At 38.0% G+C, this 26,093-nt stretch overlaps 1 long non-coding RNA gene across 1 annotated transcript; it reads left to right on the top strand.

Moving 5' to 3' along the window:
* Positions 1–1,537: 1,537 nt before the first annotated feature.
* Positions 1,538–26,055, top strand: LOC130705940 (uncharacterized). The gene is made up of 4 exons (XR_009006335.1): positions 1,538–1,657; positions 14,026–14,097; positions 14,643–14,717; positions 25,746–26,055. It is a non-coding gene; the product is annotated as an uncharacterized LOC130705940 (long non-coding RNA).
* Positions 26,056–26,093: the final 38 nt, after the last annotated feature.

Here is a 26,093-nt window from a genome sequence, read left to right as displayed (position 1 = left end):
AGGGCTGAGTATCTGTATCTTCAAGAAGTTCACAAGTGATGCTGGTATTTGAAGACCACTTCCGGAGAGTTAATCTGGTGATCGCGTGGAGGATGGCTTAGAAAGGGAGAGGGTAGAGATGGAAACACCAGTCAGAAGACAGTTATACCCATCCAGGTGAAATGAGAGACTAAGCTGGAATCAGTGGAAATAAGATAGTCAGCTATAGTCAAGAGTAGGTATTTTCGAATAAAAGTCAATATGATAGAAAGTGTAATACTGAATTAAAGTTACATATTAATGAGAGGAGTAACTTCCTTTCAAGTTGTGTGAAAGGGTATCTTTTATTTCTTCTGGTAATGAATTGGCCTAGAAAAACAGAACTCTACTGGGAAGTGTGTAAATATAAGAATATTCCTTTTAATATTAGAAATTATAATGATCTATAGAGATAAAAACTTTGAGCTCATAATCTAGAATTCGATGAGACCACAAAAGGTGGAATCTAATCAATGCTTCTGCTCTCAGGAAAGATTACCTCCAAAATCTATCAAGATCTATAGTTGTATAGTTAATTTATGAAGATCCTGAAGGTGAGACTCTTAAGAGAGGTGAAGGCAGGGCTAGGGGCTCTGGAAGGTCCAAATAATAATTCCTAAGGTTTGGAGTTTAGACCAAAGCTTCTTATTTATTATTATCATTCTAACCTCTACTAGTTATTCCTACTAATTAGACATCTAATAGCTAATTGAGGCAATATTTTCCTTTTCCTTTTCCTAGAGATTTATCCTGCAATAAAATACAGTCTATCGAAAGATGTACGTTTGAACCACTACCTTTTTTGCAGTTTATCTAAGTTAGAAATATAACTTCATTATATTTGGAATTTTTGTAAAGCTTAATTTTTTATAAAATACATTCTATCGAAAGACGTACGTTTGAACCACTACCTTTTTTGCAGTTTATCTAAGTTAGAAATATAACTTCATTATATTTGGAATTTTTGTAAAGCTTAATTTTTTATAAAATTAATTTGTTACTCCTTTGGAAATATGATGAAAATTACTACTAAAATTTTGTAGCAAATCCTTTTTGTCTCTAGCAAAGATTAGTGTGAGAATCATTACACAGATCAGAGTGAATCATTATAGAGCAGTGGCTCTCAACCAGGGTGATTTTGCACGCAGGTGACATTTGGTAGCGTCTGGAGACATTTTTGCTTGTCAGAACTGTATATGCTAGTGGCATCTAGTGGACAGAGGCCAGAGATGCTACTAAACATCCAACAGTGTACAGGAGAGCCTCCCACAGCAAAGAATTATCCAGCCCAAAATGTCAATAGTGCTGCCTTTCTAGAGAAATAAAGATCACTTAACACAAGTATTTAATGAGCATTTACTACTTTGTATCTAATGCACCGCATATATAATCATGAAAGTATAAATCCTAATATCCTCCACAGTGAGATTTCTTTAGCGTACGGAGGGAGTAGTGTTGTTATGTTTCATCATATATAAATTAGAATTATTGCCAAAGGATAAATGTTCTGAGAGAATATATATTTTTCTTCTTCTTTTGCTTGTGTCTTTTTTTGTAGAAATCTTGGTTGCAATTTACTCACAGAACTGAGCTTTGGAACGTTTCAGGCCTGGCATGGAATGCAGTTTTTACACAAGTTGTAAGTGAAATAGAAGATGAATGCATGTAAAACTGTGTGTAAAAACATCATGCAGTTCTTGGTTAGCTGGGTGTAAGCCCAGTATGAATTCTGGAAAGTATGTCCTGAGAGCCATTTATTTTTTTTTTTCAAATGAGGAAACTAAGGTACAAAGAGGCCAAGAGACTTGTTTAACTCATATATATGAATCGCTCTGCTTTCCATAGTATTGATCTTTGGCACGGGCAATAAAAGGCACCAAGCAAAAACACTCAAAGTAGCATTGTCATGGAATCCCACTGATGCCTCTCCAATATGCGAATGGTCCATGAAGTTCCACTTTTGAATTTCACTTTGATTCCTGCTCATGTGCAAAGTTCCTAACTGCTTAAAATGTATGCCACACAGAGCAGCAAAGAACTAAGTTTAGCACCGAATTCTTCAGGGAGCAAAAGGTGTGGGTGCTTCCCCAACCATTATTAGCTCTTTTAAATGGTAAAGCAGAAAGAATTCCTGAACACCCACCACAGGGCTCTCCCCAGCCACCCAGAACATTATTTTTCAAAAAGCATATATCTCTGAAGTGAATTATCTGTGGCCAATAGGAAGCTTTGAGGTATGGAAAAAGACGTTGTTTGTGTTCAGCTATAGTGTGAGAAATATAAAGAAAATACATTGCTGTAGCCTAATTCAATATACTTTCTCTGCTGACTACTCTTCAGTAAGAAGTGTGGGTTTTACACCCCTTCAGCTCAAAAATTCTGTGATTTCTCACGACACAAGCAAATGAGAGTGGGTACGTTCAATGGCCCGAAGGCGATTTTAGACTCAAGGTAAAGAGCTCTTCTACACCTGGCTTTGGAAAAGACTCCCTTACCTGTCTTGTGGTTCAGAAATCCAGTTTCACACAGTTCATTTTGGGTTAATGAAGGTGTTGAGGCTGTGTCTGGAGCTGGATTAGCAATTCCTGCAGATGCCTATCTTTAGCGGCCTCCTTCCTTTCCCTTGTTAGTGTGCTGATGCTTACCTTGGGGAGAGAGCACCGCGGGTCAGTTTTTCTTTTGCCAGCACACCGGAGAGCAGGCTCATGAGGTCCCTTCACCAGGAGGTTTTAGTAGCGTCAATACAACGTCTTAAACTCACTGCCTTTCCTAAACATCCCATAACACCAAGAGTTCCTTATAAGAATCAGAGTTTCACTATTGTTATGTAGGCAACAGAGGAAAATATATTGTGGAAATCAATCAATCAATCAGTCACAGTTTAAAAATTAATGAATTCATTCAAAAACGTTCACTCAGTGCCATGCCCACTGTGTGTCAGCACTGTACTAAGTGCTGGGGATAGAAAGACGCATAGGGCAGGGACTTTATCCCCAAGAAACTTACATTCTGGAAGGAGAAAGATGGTTGTTGATGGGAAAACCTATATGAGAGCCATTCTAGCATCTGTGCAGCAGGGTAACAAGGTGAGGATGGGTTGATGAAGTAGAAAATGGGTGGTAAGTTAGAAAAGATTTGCAATGGAAGAGGCACCAACTTGTTTCTTTTGATTTTGTGTTCCTCTTAAATAACAGAAATCGGTAGTGAGAGAATCAGAACTATCTGGTGTTGGAAATAAGTTAGTACTGTACTCCTAAAACTCATTCGCAGTTACTTTCAAGAGATTGTCACAGTATAGTAAGTCTTTGTTTTGGGTTAAGTCTTTGTAACAGACAAAACTAATTTGCTTCAGGAAACATTTGCCATGGTGAGATACAAACTTTATTACATCTCTTTCCAAAGGCAAGCCACCAAGGGAAGATGCCACCCTCGAGTTAAGTCATTTTACTACCTATAATGACATATTACTGGGGTGTTTATAAGTTGCCTGCATTAAATAAGTTTGGCAAAGGGCCGCAGCTCAGGTGGATTTATCATAAATTCAATGAAGCTTAGGCTTCAGGGCTCCTCACTTGCTTAGGTCCCCTCCAAGGTCTTGAGAGGGGTCCTAGCCATTTTTGTATTCATAACGTTGCATGTTTTTATTAGATAGGATTTCCCAAAGTAGATGAGGTTCAGGTTCCACAAAACCTTGATTCATTACCGGGTTTCAGGTAATTATAAGTCAGTAGGTTTCTTTTTTTTTTTTTTTTTGTAAATCAACTATACTTCAATTTTAAAAAATAAATAAATAAAATAAAAAGATATAAGGGAAAGTTGCTAGGGCCTTTGGAAAGATACTCCTTGCAGGAAAAGGGAGACATGCGAGGAAAAAAAAGTTCTTCCTTCTTGGGAGCTGTCCGGTGAGGATGGGAAGCTTGGGCAGCCATCCTGTGATCCTGCAGGAAAACATTGTGGATGCCCTGAGGATGGCAGAGGAGAAGAAGCAAGCCCACTTCCTTGACTGCATCACTGAGGCACCAAAGCTTCCCTGGGACTGCCTGTCTCAGATTACTTGTTAAGTGAGCAGTAACCATCCTTATGATTTAAACACTGTTCGCTGGATTTTTCTGTTACTTGCTACTGAACACATCGAGACAGGTACCAGGAGGACACACATCTCTCTTGCTACCCGGTCCTCTCATGGGTTGGATGGCAGCAAGTCTGGGCAGCACGAGGCACTCTTGGGTTGGCACAGGCTTGGCACCTTGGGTAGGGTAGTGAGGACAGCCAGAGGATGTTTCTCAGTGTGAGCCAGCCAGTGTGGTAAACAGGTTATATTCATTGGCTGCTTTAAGAGGCAACCCAGGGATTTCCAGTGCAGCACGAGTACTCCCTGAGGTCCATGGGTTCAGGGTGACTCATCTGAGGTCACACTCACACTAACTAGTTTGAATCTAGGTCCATCCCATCCAAAGTGCATGCTCTTTCTCTTCACAGCACTGTCTTTGTTACATCGTGAAGAAGGGATAACTCATAGAACATTCTTTTTTTTTTTTTAGAAATTTCATGTAATGTCTGAAACATTTATATTAACATATTTCCATACATATTTCCATACAAATACAAATAAGATTTTTAGAAATTTCATGTAATGTCTGAAACATTTATATTAACATATTTCCATACAAATAACCCAATGAAAGTTTAGTATTAGTTGTTTTGTTTGTTTGTTTTTTTATACTGCAGGTTCTTAATAGACATCAATTTTATACACATCAGTGTATACATGTCAATCCCTATCGCCCAATTCAGCACACCACCATCCCCACCCCACCGCAGTTTTCCCCCCTTGGTGTCCATATGTCCATTCTCTACATCTGTGTCTCAACTTCTGCCCTGCAAACCGGCTCATCTGTACCATTTTTCTAGGTTCCACATACATGTGTTAATATACGATATTTGTTTTTCTCTTTCTGACTTACTTCACTCTGTATGACAGTCTCTAGATCCATCCACGTCTCAACAAATGACTCAATTTTGTTCCTTTTTATGGCTGAGTAATATTCCATTGTATATATGTACCACATCTTCTTTATCCATTCGTCTGTTGATGGGCATTTAGGTTGCTTCCATGACCTGGCTATTGTAAATAGTGCTGCAATGAACATTCGGGTGCATGTGTCTTTTTGAATTACGGTTTTCTCTGGGTATATGCCCAGTAGTGGGATTGCTGGGTCATATGGTAATTCTATTTTTAGTTTTTTAAGGAGCCTCCATATTGTTCTCCATAGTGGCTGTATCAATTTACATTCCCACCAACAGTGCAAGAGGGTTCCCTTTTCTCCACACCCTCTCCAGCATTTGTTGTTTGTAGATTTTCTGATGATGCCCATTCTAACAGGAGTGAGGTGATACCTCATTGTAGTTTTGATTTGCATTTCTCTAATAATTAGTGATGTTGAGCATCTTTTCATGTGCTTCGTGGCCGTCTGTATGTCTTCTTTGGAGAAATGTCTATTTAGGTCTTCTGCCCATTTTTGGATTGGGTTGTTTGTTTCTTTAATATTGAGCTGAATGAGCTGTTTGTATATTTTGGAGATTAATCCTTTGTCCGTTGATTCGTTTGCAAATATATTCTCCCATTCTGAGGGTTGTCTTTTCGTCTTGTTTATGGTTTCCTTTGCTGTGCAAAAGCTTGGAAGTTTCATTAGGTCCCATTTGTTTATTTTTGTTTTTATTTCCATTACTCTAGGAGGTGGATCAAAAAAGATCTTGCTGTGATTTATGTCAAAGAGTGTTCTTCCTATGTTTTCCTCTAAGAGTTTTATAGTGTCCAGTCTTATATTTAGGTCTCTAATCCATTTTGAGTTTATTTTTGTGTATGGTGTTAGGGAGTATTCTAATTTCATTCTTTTACATATAGCTGTCCAGTTTTCCCAGCACCACTTATTGAAGAGACTGTCTTTTCTCCATTGTATATCTTTGCCTCCTTTGTCATAGATTAGTTGACCATAGGTGCGTGGGTTAATCTCTGGGCTTTCTATCTTGTTCCATTGATCTATGTTTCTGTTTTTGTGCCAGTACCATATTGTCTTGATTACTGTAGCTTTGTAGTATAGTCTGAAGTCAGGGAGTCTGATTCCTCCAGCTCTGTTTTTTTTCCCTCAAGACTGCTTTGGCTATTCGGGGTCTTTTGTGTCTCCATACAAATTTTAAGATGATTTGTTCTAGCTCCATAAAAAATGCCATTGGTAATTTGATAGGGATTGCATTGAATCTGTAGATTGCTTTGGGTAGTATAGTCATTTTCACAATATTGATTCTTCCAATCCAAGAACATGGTATATCTCTCCATCTGTTGGTATCATCTTTAATTTCTTTCATCAGTGTCTTATAGTTTTCTGCATACAGGTCTTTTGTCTCCCTAGGTAGGTTTATCCCTAGGTATTTTATTCTTTTTGTTGCAATGGTAAATGGGAGTGTTTCCATAATTTCTCTTTCAGATTTTTCATCATTAGTGTATAGGAATGCAAGAGATTTCTGTGCATTAATTTTGTATCCTGCAACTTTACTATATTCATTAATTAGCTCTAGCAGTTTTAGGATTCTCTTTGTATAGTATCATGTCATCTGCAAACAGTGACAGTTTTACTTCTTCTTTTCCAATTTGGATTCCTTTTATTTCTTTTTCTTCTCTGATTGCCGTGGCTAGGACTTCCAGAACTATGTTGAATAATGGTGGTGTGAGTGGACATCCTTGTCTCGTTCCTGATTTTAGAGGAAATGCTTTCAGTTTTTCACCATTGAGAATGATGTTTGCTGTGGGTTTGTCATATATGGCCTTTATTATGTTGAGGTAGGTTCCCTCTATGCCCACTTTCTGGAGAGTTTTTATCATAAATGGGTGTTGAATTTTGTTGAAAGCTTTTTCTGCATCTATTGAGATGATCATATGGTTTTTATTCTTCAATTTTTTAATATGGTGTATCACATTGATTGATTTGCATATATTGAAGAATCCTTGCATCCCTGGGATAAATCCCACTTGATCGTGGTGTATGATCCTTTTAATGTGTTGTTCATTCTGTTTGCTAGTATTTTGTTGAGGATTTTTGCATCTATATTCATCAGTGATATTGGTCTGTAATTTTCTTTTTTTGTAGTGTCTTTGTCTGGTTTTGATATCAGGGTGATGGTGGCCTCATAGAATGAGTTTGGGAGTGTTCATTCGTCTGCAATTGTTTGGAAGAGTTTGAGAAGGATAGGTGTTAGCTCTTCTCTAAATGTTTGATAGAATTCACCTGTGAAGCCATCTGGTCCTGGACTTTTGTTTATTGGAAGATTTTTAATCACAGTTTCAATTTCATTACTTGTGATTGGTCTGTTCATATTTTCTGTTTCTTCCTGGTTCAGTCTTGGAAGGTTACACCTTTCTAAAAATTTGTCCATTTCTTCCAGGTTGTCCATTTTATTGGCATAAAGTTGCTTGTAGTAGTCTCTTAGGATGCTTTGTATTTCTGCGGTGTCTGTTGTAACTTCTCCTTTTTCATATCTGATTTTATTGATTTGAGTCCTCTCCCTCTTTTTCTTGATGAGTCTGGCTAATGGCTTATCAATTTTGTTTATCTTCTCAAAGAACCAACTTTTAGTTTTATTGATCTTTGCTATTGTTTTCTTTGTTTCTATTTCATTTATTTCTGCTCTGATCTTTATGATTTCTTTCCTTCTGCTAACTTTGGGTTTTGTTTGTTCTTCTTTCTCTAGCTTCTTTAGGTGTAAGGTTAGATTGTTTACTTGAGATTTTTCTTGTTTCTTGAGGTAGGCTTGTATAGCTATAAACTTCCCTCTTAGAACTGCTTTTGCTGCATCCCATAGGTTTTGGGTCGTCGTGTTTTCATTGTCATTTGTCTCTAGGTATTTTTTGATTTCCTCTTTGATTTCTTCAGTGATCTCTTGGTTATTTAGTAACGTATTGTTTAGCCTCCATGTGTTTGTCTTTTTTACGTTATTTTCCCTGTAATTCATTTCTAATCTCATAGCATTGTGGTCAGAAAAGGTGCTTGATATGATTTCAATTTTCTTAAATTTACTGAGGCTTGATTTGTGACCCAAGATGTGATCTATCCTGGAGAATATTCCATGAGCACTTGAGAAGAACGTGTAATCTGCTGTTTTTGGATGGAATGTCCTATATATATCAATTAAATCTATCTGGTCTATTGTGTCATTTAAAGCTTCTGTTTCCTTATTTATTTTCATTTTGGATGATCTGTCCATTGGTGTAAGTGAGGTGTTAAAGTCCCCCACTATTATTGTGTTACTGTCGATTTCCTCTTTTATAGCTGTTAGCAGTTGCCTTATGTATTGAGGTGCTCCTATGTTGGGTGCATATATATTTATAATTGATATATCTTCTTCTTGGATTGATCCCTTGATCATTATGTAGTGTCCTTCCTTGTCTCTTGTAACATTCTTTATTTTAAAGTCTATTTCATCTGATATGAGTATAGCTACTCCAGCTTTCTTTTGATTTCCATTTGCATGGAATATCTTTTTCCATCCCCTCACTTTCAGTCTGTATGTGTCCCTAGGTCTAAAGTGGGTCTCTTGTAGACAGCATATATATGGGTCTTGTTTTTGTATCCATTCAGCCAGTCTATGTCTTTTGGTTGGGGCATTTAATCCATTCACGTTTAAGGTAATTATCGATATGTATGTTCCTATGACCATTTTCTTAATTGTTTTGGGTTTGTTTTTGTAGGTCCTTTTCTTCTCTTGTGTTTCCCACTTAGAGAAGTTCCTTTAGCATTTGTTGTAGAGCTGGTTTGGTGGTGCTGAATTCTCTTAGCTTTTGCTTGTCTGTAAAGCTTTTGATTTCTCCATGAAATCTAAATGAGATCCTTGCCGGGTACAGTAATCTTGGTTGTAGGTTCTTCTGGCTTGTAGAGTTTCTGCTGAGAAATCAGCTGTTAACCTTATGGGAGTTCCCTTGTATGTTATTTGTCGTTTTTCCCTTGCTGCTTTCAATAATTTTTCTTTGTCTTTACTTTTTGCCACTTTGATTACTATGTGTCTCGGCGTGTTTCTCCTTGGGTTTATCCTGTATGGGACTTTCTGAGCTTCCTGGACTTGGGTGGCTATTTCCTTTCCCATGTTAGGGAAGTTTTCGACTATAATCTATTCAAATATTTTCTCTGGTCCTTTCTCTCTCTCTTCTCCTTCTGGGACCCCTATAATGCGAATGTTGTTGCATTTAATGTTTTCCCAGAGGTCTCTTAGGCTGTCTTCATTTCTTTTCATTCTTTTTTCTTTATTCTGTTCCGCAGCAGTGAATTCCACCATTCTGTCTTCCAGGTCACTTATCCGTTCTTCTGCCTCAGTTATTCTGCTATTGATTCCTTCTAGTGTAGTTTTCATTTCAGTTATTGTATTGGTCATCTCTGTTTGTTTGTTCTTTAATTCTTCTAGGTCTTTGTTAATCATTTCTTGCATCTTCTCAATCTTTGCCTCCATTCTTATTCTGAGGTCCTGGATCATCTTCACTATCATTATTCTGAATTCTTTTTCTGGAAGGTTGCCTATCTCCACTTCATTTAGTTGTTTTTCTGGGATTTTTTCTTGTTCCTTCATCTGGTACATAGCCCTCTGCCTTTTCATCTTGTCTATCTTTCTGTAACTGTGGTTTTTGGTCCACAGGCTGCAGGATTGTAGTTTTTCGTGCTTCTGCTGTCTGCCCTCTGGTGGTTGAGGCTATCTAAGAGGCTTGATGGGAGGCTCTGGTGGTGGGTAGAGCTGACTGTTGCTGTGGCGGTCAGAGCTCAGTAAAACTTTAATCCACTTCTCAGAAGGTTTCTTGAATGAAGCCTCTATGTTATTGACAAACATCAGGTGAAGTAGTTAGCAGTGTGGTAGTCTATTTTAAATCCGAAATCTACCTCAGAGATAAGCCAAGAGCTTATTAATTAATGAAGTACCACTTTTTGAATGGTGGTAGTAATCATATCTCTTTCAGATAAAATCAGGAATGAAATATATTATGCAAGACCAGCAGTGGTTGAAAATCCTAAATGTTAAGTCTATTTTTTTCCTGACTTTAAAGTGTTTCTCCTTCATTCACCTATGCAGGTGCAGACTGATGGCTTACTTTTAAAAATTCTTTTAGTCACTTCATTGGTTCTAACAATACAAGCTCCATGATTTTAGAAACTGGAGGACTCTACAATGTAGAAAGGCTATATAACTTAACCAAACAGAGGACATTCACATGCTGGCGTGTCTGTGGTACATCAGTATTGTACCAAGAACATAAGCACTAAGAGAGAATAAGAGGAAAATCAAAGCCTTATCCCTATTGAATTATTGCCCCCATTGTTGAGAATATCAGTGAGGTAGGTGTGGCCACACTATGAAGGCAAATTGAGCTGCGGTCACAGAGCAGCCCTAATGCTCCCCCAGTCAACTAGCAATTGTTTCCTTTAGATAGCTATGTACACACAAAAGCTTACACACTTCAGGGTGTTGTCATCACTTTTTGCTGTGTACTAGAATCCTGGCAGCTTCTCAGATTTAGAAAAGCATAAACGCTAAAAACAAAAATAACTTGGATCTGTCCTTTGGGGTGATTTAGGGTGGCTGTTTTATTTGTAATAGTTCAAAATTTTGAGATTGTCACACCTAGCAACTACTACACTTTTCTTCTCCCAACTGCATCTTATTCTTCCCACCTGTAGTATTTTCTCCCATTCTATATGTTTTTTCACTTTCTTGATAGTGTCCTTTGAAGCACAAACTTTTTAATTTTTATAAAATCCAATTCATCTATTTTGCCTTTGGTTGTCTGTGCTTCTGGTATCATATCTAAGAAACTGTTGTCTAATGCAAGGTCATAAAGATTTACTCCTGTGTTTACTTCTAAGAGTTTTATAGGCTTAGCTCTTACATTTGGATATTTGATCCATTTGGAGTTAATTTTCATATATGGTGGGAAGTATAGGAGTCCAACTTCATTATTTTGTGTGTGGATGTACAGTTGTCCCAGCATCATTTGAAAAGACTGTTCTTTCCACATTGAATTGTTTTGGCACCCTTGTTGAAAATCAATAGACCATAAATATGAGGGTTTATTTCGATACTGTCAATTCTGTTCCATTGATTTACATGTCTGTTCTTATTCCAGTACCACACTGTGATTGCAGTCGCTTTGAACTGAGTTTTGAAACCAGGATGTGTGAGTCCTCCCACTTTGTTCTTTACCAACATTGTTTTGGTTATTCTGTTTCCTTGAATTGCCATATGAATTTTAGAATTAGCTTGGCAATTTCTGGAAAGAAGTCAGCTGGGATTTTGATAGGAATTGCAATGGAACCATAGGTCGATTTGGGAAGTAGTGAAATTTTAATAAGATTATCTTCCAGTCCATGAATCCAGCATGTCTTTCTATTTATTTAGATCTTCTTCAATTTCTTTCAACAGTTTTGTACTTTTCAGTGTGAATCTTGCACTTACTTGGTTAAATTTTTCCCTAAGTATTTTATTTGTTTTGATGCTGTTACACATGGAATTGTTTTCTTTCTTTTTTTTTTTTTTAATTTATTTACTTATGGCTGTGTTGGGTCTTCGTTTCTGTGCGAGGGCTTCCTCCCGTTGCGGCAAGCGGGGGCCATTCTTCATTGCGGTGCGCGGGCCTCTCACTGTCGCGGCCTCTCTTGTTGCGGAGCACACGCTCCAGACGCGCAGGCTCAGTAGTTGTGGCTCACGGGCCCAGTTGCTCCGTGGCATGTGGGATCTTCCCGGACCAGGGCTCGAACCCGTGTCCCCTGCATTGGCAGGCAGATTCTCAACCGCTGCGCCACCAGGGAAGCCCTGGAATTGTTTTCTTAATTTCATTTTTGAACTACTCATTGCTGGTGTGTAGAAATAATATTGATCTTATATCCTACAACCTTGCTGAACTCATTTATTAATGCTAACAGTTATTTTCCTAGATTCCCAGGAATATGTCTTGTGGTCTTCCAGTTTCCCAGGAATACATTGGAACATTTCAAAGTCTCTGTGGACATCTCATTCCTCAGGTTTTCTTTTTAAGCTTTTTGGTTGGGCTGTTTTTTGCCCCAAACTGTTATCCATTGCCTCATGCAACCGCCATGTTAAAATATTTGCTTGAAAATGTTTTCCAAAAATGCCATCTGAGGAGAAGCTTTTCTCACTAGACAGCTCTCAGTCAGGTCAAAGGCAAGTCTTTCAAGTGAGGTCTTCCAGGGGACCACCAGACATGTAAAACAATGACAGTTCTTTGGGAATGAGGCTTTGAAGGACCTCCCAGTCCATGCTGCTCCTCCTGGTACCAGGGATGTGGGCTGTTTTTCAAGGCTACCACTGGCATGGAGAGCAAAGGGCAAGGACAAGTTAAAGCAACACAGATCTCATTGTTCTTAGAGAAATTAATTTGTTTTCCTTGAATAAATTGCTCCCCAATTTGCTGCAAGCCTGTTGGTTAAATTTCCAGAGTTCAGAAAAAGTTGATCCGGACCATTTTTGCCAGTTTTGTTGTTGTTGTTGTTGTTGTTCTTGTTATTGTTGCTTCTATGGAGGGATGAATTTTCAGATGTCCTTCCTCCATCATTTTTACTGATTTTCCTGCAATATTTTTTTAAAATCTCTAAAGTCTCAATGACCATAGGCTAATTAAATATTTATCATGGGAGGTGATTAAGGCAAAAATAAATAAAAAGAGAAAATATCATTCTCATAGAGGCTTTCCCAGATGGGTAGATGAAGTTTGAAAAGGTATTTCTATATTTAGTGCTCTCAAAATTAAGGTTAAAGTAACAGATGTTTTAAACCCCCCCCCTTTTTTTCATTCAAGTTAAACACAGGCTTTAGAGTCAGAACTGAGTTCAAATTCCAGCTCTGCTTCTTACTAGCTTGATGACTTAGGACAAGTTATATAACTTCTCTGTGCCTCAGTTTCCTCATTTGTACAATGGGGTAATATATCTATCACATAATGTTACTGTGAGGATTAAATGTTAAATGCTGATCACAGATGCCTGGCAACCCAAAAGATATTAGTTTTGATAATTATCTTTATAATATTTGCACAATACATTATTAATTCTTGAGTAGAGTTAACCTAAAGTCAGATATTCTTTTCTTTCTTCCTGTTTCTTTTGGGTTTTTTTCCCCCTTATTTATTTTAAAGAACTAAGAAAAAAGAAAAAAAAGAAAGAAAGAACTAAGACGAAAATCTATTCCAGCATTTTGGAATAAAATTTTGTTCCCCAAACTTAATTTGTTTATTTTATTGATATATAAACAAAATGTTATTTATTTATTCAGCAAACATTTATTAAATACCTAGTAAATATTAGGCACTATGTCAGGCACAGGAATAATAATGACAATAAAGTGTGGTCCCTGATCTCAAGTTGCTGGCAATTTAGGAGACTGACAAGTAAACAGGTGATTACATACACAGTAACAAAGGCTATGATCCAAGAATACACATGGGACTATGTGATAGGACTATGGCTTTCACCAGTTCCTCTTGGATTTATCTCTTCTTCTTTGGCTCCAGAACCAAGGAATTAGCCCTATTTTTGTCTTTAACTGGGTAGTTTAAATCATGAAATTTAAAAAAATTTGTAGAGATGAAAGAAAAACACCTGGAATTATGGAAGACACTAGAAATAGTACTTTTTTACAGAACAAGGGCTTCCTACCAGCATAGTCACTTCTAGGGTTTTTAACCTGAAAAGTTCTTTGGCATATGTTTTCTTTGCTAGCCACTTTTGTTTCTATTTGTTTGTTTGTTTGTTTGTTTCTCTTCTCCACTTTATCATCTAGAGACCTGGGTAGTTCCCAATGAGAGAGTGTTTTACAGATGCTAAGGGTGATTTACAGGTAAAGACAGAAAATGATTTTTTTTAAAACTTTCACGTTCCGTACCAAAAAAAAAAAATGAATATAAGCTTTCATGGAAGTAATTGAAAATGCAGATAATTTAAATTCCATTCCATTTTTCAGAATTCTCAATCGTAATCCTTTGACAACAGTTGAAGATTCTTATCTTTTTAAATTGCCAGCATTAAAATATTTGTAAGTATTGCAACAATTTCATGGCTCATGAGATAATTTCTGCTCTTTTTTACTTGTGTCAAAGATTGAGTACTTTGGCTAAAAAGTCATAATTTAGATTTTAACTGGGTTATTGAAAATAAGAGTTATTGGCAAAGAAAAGGATTAAGAAAGAATATATATGGGTAAGACAGCCAGCAGAGAATGAGAACAGTGTTGAAGAACACATATAGATATGGAACATGTAGATGCATGTAGGAATATTATTTATCCCAGAAAGCAAAAAGGAATAAGGGTGACAGCATTTTTTAAAAAAAGGGTGATCAAAAGAGGTAGATGCAATTGAAAATGAGAAGTTAGGATAATAAAAAATGATTGTACTGTTCAGCACCAAGGTCATTAATTTGATGATGCAAATTTAAATTTCTTCAATAAGAGCTCTTTGGCATTATCATGTATGGCAAGTAAGAAACCAGAATTGAAGTAATCACATGTTAAGTATCTTTTTAAGTTTAGAATTTTTGTCTTTGGGTTTTATATCATGCATGTTTGGGCTTCTCCTTCAGAGACATGGGAACAACACAAGTGTCACTTACAACAATTGAAAGCATCCTCATGATGACCCTTGAATTGGAAAAACTGTAAGTTGATTTTTCATACATTTGTTTTCACTCAATTGTTTTTTTACGTTTCTTTTATTATTTTCTTAAGTCAGGTTTATTTATGTATAATTTTCATTTAACAAAATTCACTATTTTTACATATACAGTGTGATGTGTTTTGACAAACGTATAGTTCTGTAGCCACCACCACATTTGAGGTAAAGAAAACTTCTGCACTCCCAAAAGACCCCTCATGTCCCTTTGTAGTCAATCCATCCACCTCCCACTACCAGACCCTGGCAACCACCAATCTGATTTTTGTCCGTATAATGTTGCCTTTTCCAGAATATCTTATAAATGAAATCATGTGGCATGTAGCCTTTTGTTTTTGGCTTCTTTGACTTAACCAGTCTCTTTGGAGATTCATCTGTTTTGTTGCACCTGTCAGTAGTTCATTCCTTTTTATTGCTGAGTAGTATTCTAGTTGTGTGGATACACAGTTTGTTTACGCATTCATCATTTGATGAACATTTGAGTTGTTTCTAGTTTTTTGGCTATTATGAACAAAGCCTCTGAAAACACTCACATGTGTGTGTGAACATATGTTTTGTGCGAGCGTATGTTTTCATTTCTTTGGGGTAAAATACCTAAGGGTTGGATTGCTCCATCATATGCTAAGTGCATATTTAACTTTTTACGAAAGTGCTAAACTGTTTTCTAAAGTGCCTGTGCCATTTTGCTTTCCCACTATCAGTCTATGAGAGTTGCAGTTGCTCCACATCTTCAACTGATCATTATATTTGTTTTTTAAAAACTTTTAACCTTTCTAGTAGGTGTGTAGTTGCATCTCGTGGTTTTTGCCACATTTTGCACTTCTGTAATAGCTGATGGTGTTGACTGTCTATTCATGTGCAAATATCTTTTTAAATGAAGTGTCTGTTCAAATCTGTTTTTTAATTGGATATTTATATTGAGTTTTAAGAGTGCTTTATATATAAAGCAATGGAAAAAGTCCTTTCTCCCAGATATGTGTTTAGTAAATATCTTCTCCCAGATTGTGACTTATCTTCATTGTATTAAAGTGTCTGTGAAGACTAGAGGTTTTAAATTTTTGATGAACTCTAATTTAGCAATTTTTCTTTTTTTATATTAATTTAATTTATTTATTTGGTTGTGCTGGGTCTTAGTTGCAGCTCATGGGCTTCTTAGTTGTGGCATGCGAACTCTTAGTTGTGGCATGCATGTGTGATCTAGTTCCCTGACCAGGGATCGAACCCAGGCCCCCTGCATTGGGAACTCGGAGTCTTAACCACCAGGGAAGTCCCTTAGCAATTTTTCTTAGATGGTTTGTGCTTCTTTGTGTCTTATCTAAGAAATCTTTGTGTGAGACCCCATTGTCTAACCCAAAATCACAAAGATTTTCTCCTATGTTTTCTTCCAGAAGTTGTATAGTTACATTTAGGTCTATGATTCATTTTGAGTTAACTTTCATATATGTTGTGAGGGAAGGGTCAAGTTTCATTTTTTTGCAGTTTAAAAAACTATTTCTGTAGGATCCTACTGTGACAGCTTATTACACAACTAACTGCACCTTAAATTGTGCCATCCCCCCTCCAATATGGCAAGCTAATAGAAACTTTCTGTTATGCCAAGGCTAGCCGAGGGGATTGCATGAGATTAGTAGGCGAAAAGGGCCCTGCATTTAGCAGTCTGTTCCAACCGTCTTTGTCAGGTCAGCTGACAAATTACTGTCTTCACCAAGCTGTCACATCTGTTGGTCACTGCTCTAGCCTCATCTTCCTCAGCCTTCCACAGCATCTGCCACAATTGCAGTCCCTCTCCTGTCAGCTAGATGTCCTCCTCTCTGGATATTAAAAATTATTTCCCTATGTAACTACAATTCTGTTAACACAGAGTATTGAAGAAATTAAATTCCTACACAATAATATTATATAATAAAGAGTTGCTATTCAAATTTCCCCAATTGTCTCTCTCATATAATATCATTTCTTTTAACATCTTTTTGAGGTATAATTGACATACAATAATCTGTGTTCCACACACACATACATACACACCATGAAGACATCATCAAAATCAAAATGTCCATCACCACAGAAAGTTTCTTAATGTCTCTTTGTAATTCTTCCTTCCCATCGTTCCTTGCCCTTCCCAATCGCCATGCAACTGTTGATCTGCTTTCTGTTTGCATTTTCTAGAATTTTATGTAAATGGAATCATACAGTGGATACTTTTTTCTAACTGGCTTTCTACTCAGCATGATTATTTTAATCCTCATCCATATTGTTGTATATATCAGTAATTCATTTCTGTTTATTGCTGAATAGTATTCCATTATATGGATGTACCACCATTTATCTATTCACCATTGATGGACATTTGAGTTGTTTCAGTCTTTGTCTATTACAGATAAAGTTGCTATGAATATTTGTGTACAAGTCTTTGTATGGAGGTATACTTCCATTTCTCTTGGGTAAATACCTGCAAGTAGAATGGCTGGATCATTGGTAAGTGTATGTTTAAGTTTTAAAAAAATACCTATTTTCCATAGTGGTTTGATCATTTTACATCACTACCAGGAGTGTATGAGAGTTGCATTTTCTTCACGTTGTAGCAAAAACTTGCTATGCTCAGTATTTTTAATTTTAGATAGTTTAATAGGTGTGTAGTTGTATCTCACTGTAGCATCCCTAATGATTAATCATGTCAAACATCTTTTCATATGCTTATTTTCCATCTGTATATCTTTGAATCTTTTATCTATATTTTTCTGGAATTTTGAGAGTTCTTTATATATTCTGGAAATTAGTCCTTTAGCCAATATGTAAGTTGCTAAGTATTTCCTCCCATTCTGTGACTCATCTTTTCATTCTCTCAGGAGTGTCTTTTGCAGGGCAGAAATTCTTAATTTTGATGGTGTCTAATTTATCTATTTTTTTTTTTTGTGGATTATACTTTTGGTGTTGTATCTAGGATATCTTCCCTAATTTAAGGTCATAAAATTTTTCACCTGTTTTGTTCTAGAAGTTTCATAGTTTTATGTTTTACATTTAGATCTTTGAACCAATTTGAGTTCATTTCTGTATATCGTTTGAATGGATGTTCCTTTTTTTTTTTTTTTGCACCTGGATATTCAATTGTTCCAGCATCATTTGTTGAAAAGACTATCATTTCTCCACTTAAATGCCTTTGAACCTGAAAGTCAGTTGTCCACATCTCTCTACTTCCGAACTTTCTATTCTGTTCCTTTGATCTTTTTGTCTATCTTTACACTACTATCACAGTGTCTTGAAAGTGTAGCTTCATAAGCCTTGAAATCAGTTACTGTTAGTTCTTCAACTTTGTTCTTTTTCAAAGTTGTTTTAGTTATTCTAAATTTTATTTCCATATGAATTTTAGAATTAGCTTGTTAATGTCTATAGAAAAGCCTACTGGGATTTTGATCTATAAATCAATTTGGGGAGAATTGATGTCTTAACAATATTGAATCTTCTGATCCATGAATACATTATATCTCTCCAGTTATTTAGGTCTTCCTTAATTTCCCCCCAGCAATATTTTACAGTTTTCCGTGAGCAAGTCTTTTTCATCTTTTGTCAGATTTATTCTAAGTATTTTATATGTTTGATTCTATTATAAGTAGTATTTTAAAACTTTGATCTCTGCTTGTTTGTTGAGATAAATTAATCTTTTTGTATGTTGATCTTGTACCCTGCAAACTTGATAAACTCATTTGTTAGTTCCAGTAGCATTTTTGTAGATTCTATCAGGTTTTCTACATAATCATGTTATCTGCAAATAAAGATAGTTTTACTTCTTCCTTTCCATTCTGAATATCTCTTTTCTTTTTGTTGCCCTATTGCACTGGCTAGAACCTTCAGTGCAATGTCAAATAGAAGTAATAAGAGCAGACATCCTTGCCTTTGTCCTGATCCTGGAGAGAAAGTACTTTGTCCTTCACCATTAAATATGATGTTAGGTTTTTTGTAGAAGTCATTTATCAAGTTGAGGAAGTCTCCTTCCATTCCTAGTCTACTGAGGGCTGTTCTTTTCTTTAATCAGGAATGGATGTTAGATTTTTTCATTCTTTTCCTGCATCTATTGCAATGATTATGTGATTTTTCTCTTCTTTTCTTAATTTGTTTGTTTATTTTTGGCTGCATTGGGTCTTCATTGCTGCACGCAGGCTTTCTCTAGCTGTGGCGAGCAGGGACTACTCTTCGTTGCAGTATGCAGGCTTCTCATTGTGGTGGCTTCCCTTGTTGCAGAGCACGGGCTCTAGGTGCACGGGTTTCACTAGTTGTGGCACATGGGCTCAGTAGTTGTGGCTCACGGTCTCTAGAGCGCAGTCTCAGTAGTTGTTGTGCACGGGCTTAGTTGCTCCGTGGCATGTGGGATCTTCCCAGACCAGGGCTCAAACCCATGTCCCCTGCACTGGCAGGTAGATTCTTAACCACTGCCCTACCAGAGATGTCCTGATTTTTCTTGTTTAGTGTACTAAGTTGGGTAAATTGATTTTCAAATATTAAACCAACCTTTCCTTCTTGAGATAAACCCCACTTGGTCATGATGTATCATCTTTTTATATATTATTGGATTTGATATGCTGAAATTTTGTTAAGAATTTTTGCCTCTGTGTTCATGAGAGATATTGGTCTATAGTTTTCTTGTAATGTCATTGTCTAATCTTTTTTTTTTTTTTTTTTTTTTTTTTTTTTTTTAAAGTTTTTACTTGATTTTATTTATTTATTTATTTATTTTTGGCTGTGTTGGGTCTTCGGTTCGTGCGAGGGCTTTCTCCAGTTGCGGCAAGCGGGGGCCACTCTTCATCGCGGTGCGGGGACCGCTCTTCATCGCGGTGCGTGGGCCTTTCTCTATCGCGGCCCCTCCCGTCGCGGGGCACAGGCTCCAGACGCGCAGGCTCAGCAATTGTGGCTCACGGGCCCAGCTGCTCCGTGGCATGTGGGATCTTCCCAGACCAGGGCTCGAACCCGTGTCCCCTGCATTAGCAGGCAGATTCTCAACCACTGCGCCACCAGGGAAGCCCTCATTGTCTAATCTTGATACGGTGAAAGTTGGCCTTATAAATAAGTTGGGAAGTATTCCCTTCTCTTCAACTTTCTGGTAGAGTTTGTGTAGAATTGGCATTACTTTATTCCTTAAGTGTTTGGTAGAATTTCTCAGTTAAGCCACCTGGACTTGCAGCTTTCTTTGTTGGAAGGATTTAAACTGCACATCCAATTTTCTTAATATCTTTATTCTTGAATAAACTTTAGTAGTGCATGTCTTTCAAGGAATTTGTCCATTTCATCTTGAATTTATTGGTATAAAGTTTTCTATAATATTCTCTTACTATCCTTTTAATATCGATAGTATTTTTCTGTTTTCCATTTTATTTATTTCTACTTTGATCTTTATTGTGTTCTTTCTTCTCTTATTCTGTGATTAATTTGCTCTCGTTTTTCCAGTTTAAGGTGGAAGTTGAGGAAGCTGAGAACAGCGTTAGCAATATCCCACATGTTGACATATTATGTTTTCAGTTTCAGTGAGTTGAAAATAGTTTCTGATTTCGCTTTTGATTTCTTCTTTGACCACAAAGTTACTCAGAAGTGTGTTGTTTAGTTTCCAAATATTTGGAGATTTTTTGGGATTTGTTAATTTCTAATTTAATTCCATTGTGGTCAGAGACATATATTGAATGACTAAAATCCTTTAAAAATTTTTTTTAAGCTTTTTTTTATAAATTGATTTTTGCTGTGCTGAGTCTTGTTGCTTCACATGGGCTTCCTCTAGTTGCGGCGAGCAGATGGTACTCTTCGTTGTGCTACACTGGCTTCTCATTGGATGGCTTCTCTCGTTGCAGAGCACAGGCTCTAGGTGCGTGGGCTTCAGAAGTTGTGGCACACAGGCTCTAGAGTGCAGGCTCAGTAGTTGTGGTGTACAGGCTTAGTTGCTCTGCGGCATGTGGGATCTTCCCGGACCAGGGATTGAACCTGTGTCCCCTGCATTGGCAGGCAGATTCTTAACCACTGAACCACCAGGGAAGTCCCAATTCCAGTATTGTTAATCTTTTGTGTAGATCCATATTCCAATCTGGTGTCATTTTCCTTCTGCTTAAAAATACTTCTTTTAACATTTCTTATAGTGGAAGTCTGCTAGTAATGAATTCTTTCAGCTTTTGTATGTCTGAGATAGTCTTCATTTTGCTTTTGTTTGGACACATCTGGGTATAGAATTCTAGCTTGATAGAATTCAATTCACTACTTTAAAGATGTTATTCCACTGAGTTCTCCTTTACATTGTTTCCAATAAGAATTCTGCTGTCATTGTTATCTTTGTTCCTCTGTATGTAGTGTATAGTTTTTTCCTCTGGCTGCTTTTAAATATTTCTCTTTATTGCTGGTTTTGAGCAATTTGATTATTTTTTGTGCCTTGGTGTAGTTTTGTCCATGTTTCTTATGCTTAAAGTTCATTGATCTTCTTGACTTTGTGAGTTTATACTGTTTACCATTTTGGAAAAATTTTGGCTATTATTTCTTCAAATTTTTGTATTTCTCCTCTCCTTCATGGACTCTAAGTACACATGTATTAGGCCACTTGAAGTTGTTGCACAACTCACTGATGCTCTATTCATTTTTGTTGTTGTTTTGTTTTGTGACTCTTTTTGTTTCATTTTGGATAGTTTCTATTACTATGCCTTAATGTTCACTGACTCTTTCTTCTGCAGTGTCTAATCTGCCATTAGCCTCGTTCAATGTCTTTTTCATTTAGACATTGTTTTTAATCTCTAGAAGCGCAATTTGGGTCTGTTTAACATTTTCCATGCCTGTACTTAACATTTTCAGTGTTTAGTCTGGGTTTTTTAACGTATGAAATACAGTTGTAATAACTTTACTTCATGTATAATAACTTTTTAAATATTCTTTTCTGCCAATTCTAACATCTGTATAGATTATGGGTTAGTTTTGATTGATTGCCTTTTCTCCTCAGTATGGGTCATATTTTCCTACTTCTTTGCATGCTTGGCAATTTTTCATATGATCCCAGATATTGTGAGTTTTAGTTTATTGTGTGCTATATATATTTATATTCCGGTAAAATGCTTGGGCTTTGTTTTGGGTGAAATTAAGTTACTCAGAACAATTTTATTCTTTTAGGTCTAGCGTTTAAGATTCGTTGGGTAGGAGTCCAAGTAGCCTTTAGTCTGGAGCTCATTATTTGCATCTACGGAGACAAGTCCTTTCTGAGTATCATGAGGTTTTGCAGTCTGACTTGTAGGAACAGGTACTATTCCTACAACCGTGTGTGATGTCCAGTTATTCTTATTATTAATCCTTTCATGTGGTTCTTTTCCTGGCATCAAGGAATTCCTCACACAAATGTACTGACCAATACTTTGTTGAATTCTCAAGAGATCCCTCTGCATATCTCCAGAGTTCTTTGTCTGTGCACTTCTTTTCTCTCTGATACTCTGCTTTGTGAACTCTAGTTACCTTGGTTTTCCCAGACTCTCAGCTCCATTTCCTCAGTCAGGGAGTCCACCAGTCTCTGCCTGATCTTCTTTTCCCTGTACCATGACCTGGAAACTCTCTCAGAGAAGTAAGTTAGGGCAATTATAGGGATCAGTTCATTTATTTCCCATCTCCTGGGGATCACTGAACTTTATTGCCTGAGGTCCAGTTACTTGAAAACTATTTTTTCATACGTTCTGTCTGATATTTTCATTGTTTCAGGTGGGAGGTCAAATTGGACCTTGTTACTTCATCTTGGCCAGAAGCCAATAACATTCTTTAAGTCTGTTTTGTTTTGATACAGGGTCCAATTAAAGATTAGGCATTGCATGTCATCTCTTTGTTTCCTTTAATCTAGAATATTTCCCTACTATTTTTTTTGTTCTTTTATGACACTGGCATTTTGGAAGAGTCTAAACCAGTTGTCTTGTAAATTGCCCTACAATCTGGATTTGTCTGTTTCCTCATTAGATTCAAAGTAAACATTTTGGGAAAGAATAGTATATAGGTGATGTATTCTTCATACTTCATCACTTCAGGTGGCCCAGTGCTAAGTTTGATCACTTGACTAAGGTGGTATCTTCCATATCTCTCCATGGTAAAGTTATTTTTCCCCTTGGTAATTGATAAATAATATGTGGGGTGATACTTTGGGATCAATGAAGATCCTACTTTCAAACAACTCTTCACCCAACTGTGCATCAGTGATAATCCTTGTCTGAATCAATTATTACATTGATAGTTACAAAATGACACTTTCCTAATTCTATCATTCCTTTTGCATTTATTAGGTGACATTATTCTATAAAGAAGAGCTCCCCCACTTTTCATTTTGAGTATCTTTTTTTAGCCTTTTTTTTTTTTTTTAATTTTATAGCTACTTTATTTATTTATTTATTTATTTTTGGCTGTGTTGGGTCTTCGGTTCGTGCGAGGGCTTTCTCTGGTTACGGCAAGTGGGGGCCACTCTTCATCGCGGTGCGGGGACCGCTCTTCATCGCGGTGCGCGGGCCTTTCACTATCGCGGCCCCTCCCGTTGCGGGGCACAGGCTCCAGACGCGCAGGCTCAGTAGTTGTGGCTCACGGGCCCAGCTGCTCCGTGGCATGTGGGATCTTCCCAGACCAGGGCTCGAACCCGTGTCCCCTGCATTAGCAGGCAGATTCTCAACCACTGCGCCACCAGGGAAGCCCCCATTTTGAGTATCTTTATGAACTCATGTGCTTTTTTAAAAATTAACTATGTTATACCTTATTATAATGATAATGTCTGCGCACGCACGTCTGTGCACGCGCTGTTTACAAACGGAAGCCTGAGGGGCGGAGCCAGTTTGTTGGGGGGGGAGGAGGGCGGTGCTCGGACGTCTCCCTCGCCCCTCCCACTCCGGGCTTGTCTCTGCCTCTAGTTCCCCTTCCGCAACTCCCGCGCCCAGAAGTCTTGGAGTTTACTGCTTCTATTCAAGTGTATTTTTAGCATAGAGTCCAAAGTGTGAGTTTACTGTATCGAATGGTGCGGACATCTAAAGCAGCTGGCTTCTTCTTCAAACTCCCAGAGAAGACTAGAGTACTAAGTAGTTAGCACCAACTATCCACTGAACTTTAAAAATTTAGATTTCCTGACTCTGTGTGAGAAATGACCACCAAAGATGCAATCCTTCGACTTGAGTGTTTTCATGAGTCTTAAATATGCAAATCAAGGTATAACTCATTAAAGCCATCAACAGTCTAGTATGAAACTCTTAAAAAGCTGGTTTCTAGCCCATTTTCCTAAAGTACCCCCAAATCACCGAGCACATTTCTCCATCCCCACCACGAATTTCTCCACCTCAATATATCAGACCCTTAGCCCCACCCATTACCTACTTCTGAGCTCTTTTACTTCAAAAATTGTTGACTTTGGAGGAATTACTTGGATCTTGATACTGTTTCAAACCAATAACTATAGATTTATTATCCATATCATTATCCATTGCATTCATTGTATGTATCCATTTATTCATTGTATCCATTATCTGTGTATGGAGAAGATCCATAATCTTCTCCAGAGAGATTATGAACACCTCATGAACAATATTTACAGATTTATCATTCTTTTTCTAGTACCTAGCACGCTCATACTCTATTAGGTACTCAAATATACTTGGGATTAATCCATTGTGGAGCACGGGCTCTAGGCAAGTGGGCTTCAGTAGTTGCAGCACTACGGCTCAGTAGCTGTGGCTCGCAGACTCTAGAGCACAGGCTCAGTAGTTGTGGCACACAGCCTTAGTTGCTCCGCGGCATGTGGGATCTTCCTGGACCACGGCTCGAACCCATGTCCCCTGCACGGGCAGGCGGATTCTTAACTACTGCACCACCAGGGAAGTCTGGAAGGCGGATTCTTTACCACTGGACCATCAGGGAAGTCCCAGGATCAGCCTTGTAAAGAAGCATCCCAGAGATGTTTGAGTGTAGAGGTCCACAGACCATATTTTGAGAAATGATATTTCCCCATGGACACCTTTCCTCTGGCAGCCCTTTTGAATGGCAGCTATGTTCTCTCCAATGCTGCACTGCCTGCAGTCTACCCAGCTTTCATTCCAGTGAGAACATTCCAGAGACCAACTAAGGATCAACTCCAGGTGTTTCTCCAGTCACCTCTGGGGCTGACTGCATGTCACCAGCAACCAGTACCTCACCTGCTGCCCAACTACAGTGACACCTTCCAGATTTGTGACTCAGCTAGCTCTCCACCATGTTATTCTATGCGGACACCACCCCCCTTTTACAAAGCCTTGGACACCCATAAGCCTATAAAAAAAAAAAGAGAGAGGTAGGGCTCCAGGACTTCTCCAAGTACAGGTGGTGCCTCCTCACCATACCTGTATACGGACATATGTTGGATAGTGTTAGTTAGCTCTTGACACCCATTTCTACCCCCTTCTCTGCAGGTGCTAGAAGCCTGGGAACCATATTTCACAGATCCCCTCGACAGCAGGGTTTGCCAATAAAATGTACTTGTGTGAAATTTGGAAGGTGGAAAGCAGATGGAAATCATTCTTTCCTCCTCTGCAGCAGACTCCGTATTACCCATCTAGTCACCACCCTTGGGGCTTTGGGGCTGCAATGACCTCATCAGTGGTTTCCCAAAGTTTCCTGACTTCTGAGTGGCAGCAGCAGTTTTGAGTCTATGGAAAGCAGCTGTGGTAAATTAACCTGAAGGCTACTGCTGCAATGCCCCCCATCCCCAACTTTCACCACCATTGGCCCCCTCAATGATAAGCACCAAGTGTTTGGATATAATCTTTCTTTCTTTCTGGCTTTTTTTTGCTTGAAATATGTAGAGTGCTTTCTATTTTCTTGTCTATGGTGGTTTTAAAATATGTCCACAAATTCTTTGACTCTTCTTTCTTCAAAAGGTGGAGTCTAAATCCCCTCCTCTTGAATGTGTGCTGGAACGAGTGACTGACTTCTAACCATGCTATGTGGCAGAAGTGGTGCTATGTGCCTTCTGAGGCCAGGCCATAAGAGGAATAACCTCTGTCTCTCTCTTGGACAGCTCCCTCTGGAGGAAGCCAGCCATCATGTAGTGAGGACATTCAATCAAGTAGCAGGTGGACAGACGGCCCATGCAGGGAGGAAATGAGGCCTCCCACTAACAACCAGCACCACCCTGACAGCCAGGTAAGGGAGTGAACCATCTTGGAAGTGGACCCTGCAGCCTCAGTCCAGCCGTCAGATGACTGCAGCCCTGGCCGATATCTTGAGGACCTCATGAGAGACCCAGAGCCAGAACTGCCCAAGATATCCCCCTAAAGGCTTGACTCAGAAATTGTGAGGAATAAATGTTTATTGTTGTTTTGAGCCACTATTTTGGTGTGATCTGTTACATACCACCAGATAATCA

This window comes from Balaenoptera acutorostrata, chromosome 20, assembly GCF_949987535.1.
Source record: "Balaenoptera acutorostrata chromosome 20, mBalAcu1.1, whole genome shotgun sequence".
In the NCBI taxonomy this organism is placed as follows: Eukaryota; Metazoa; Chordata; class Mammalia; order Artiodactyla; family Balaenopteridae; genus Balaenoptera; species Balaenoptera acutorostrata.
Note: the sequence above shows the minus strand (reverse complement) of the source record. Positions and strands in the feature narration are given on the sequence as shown.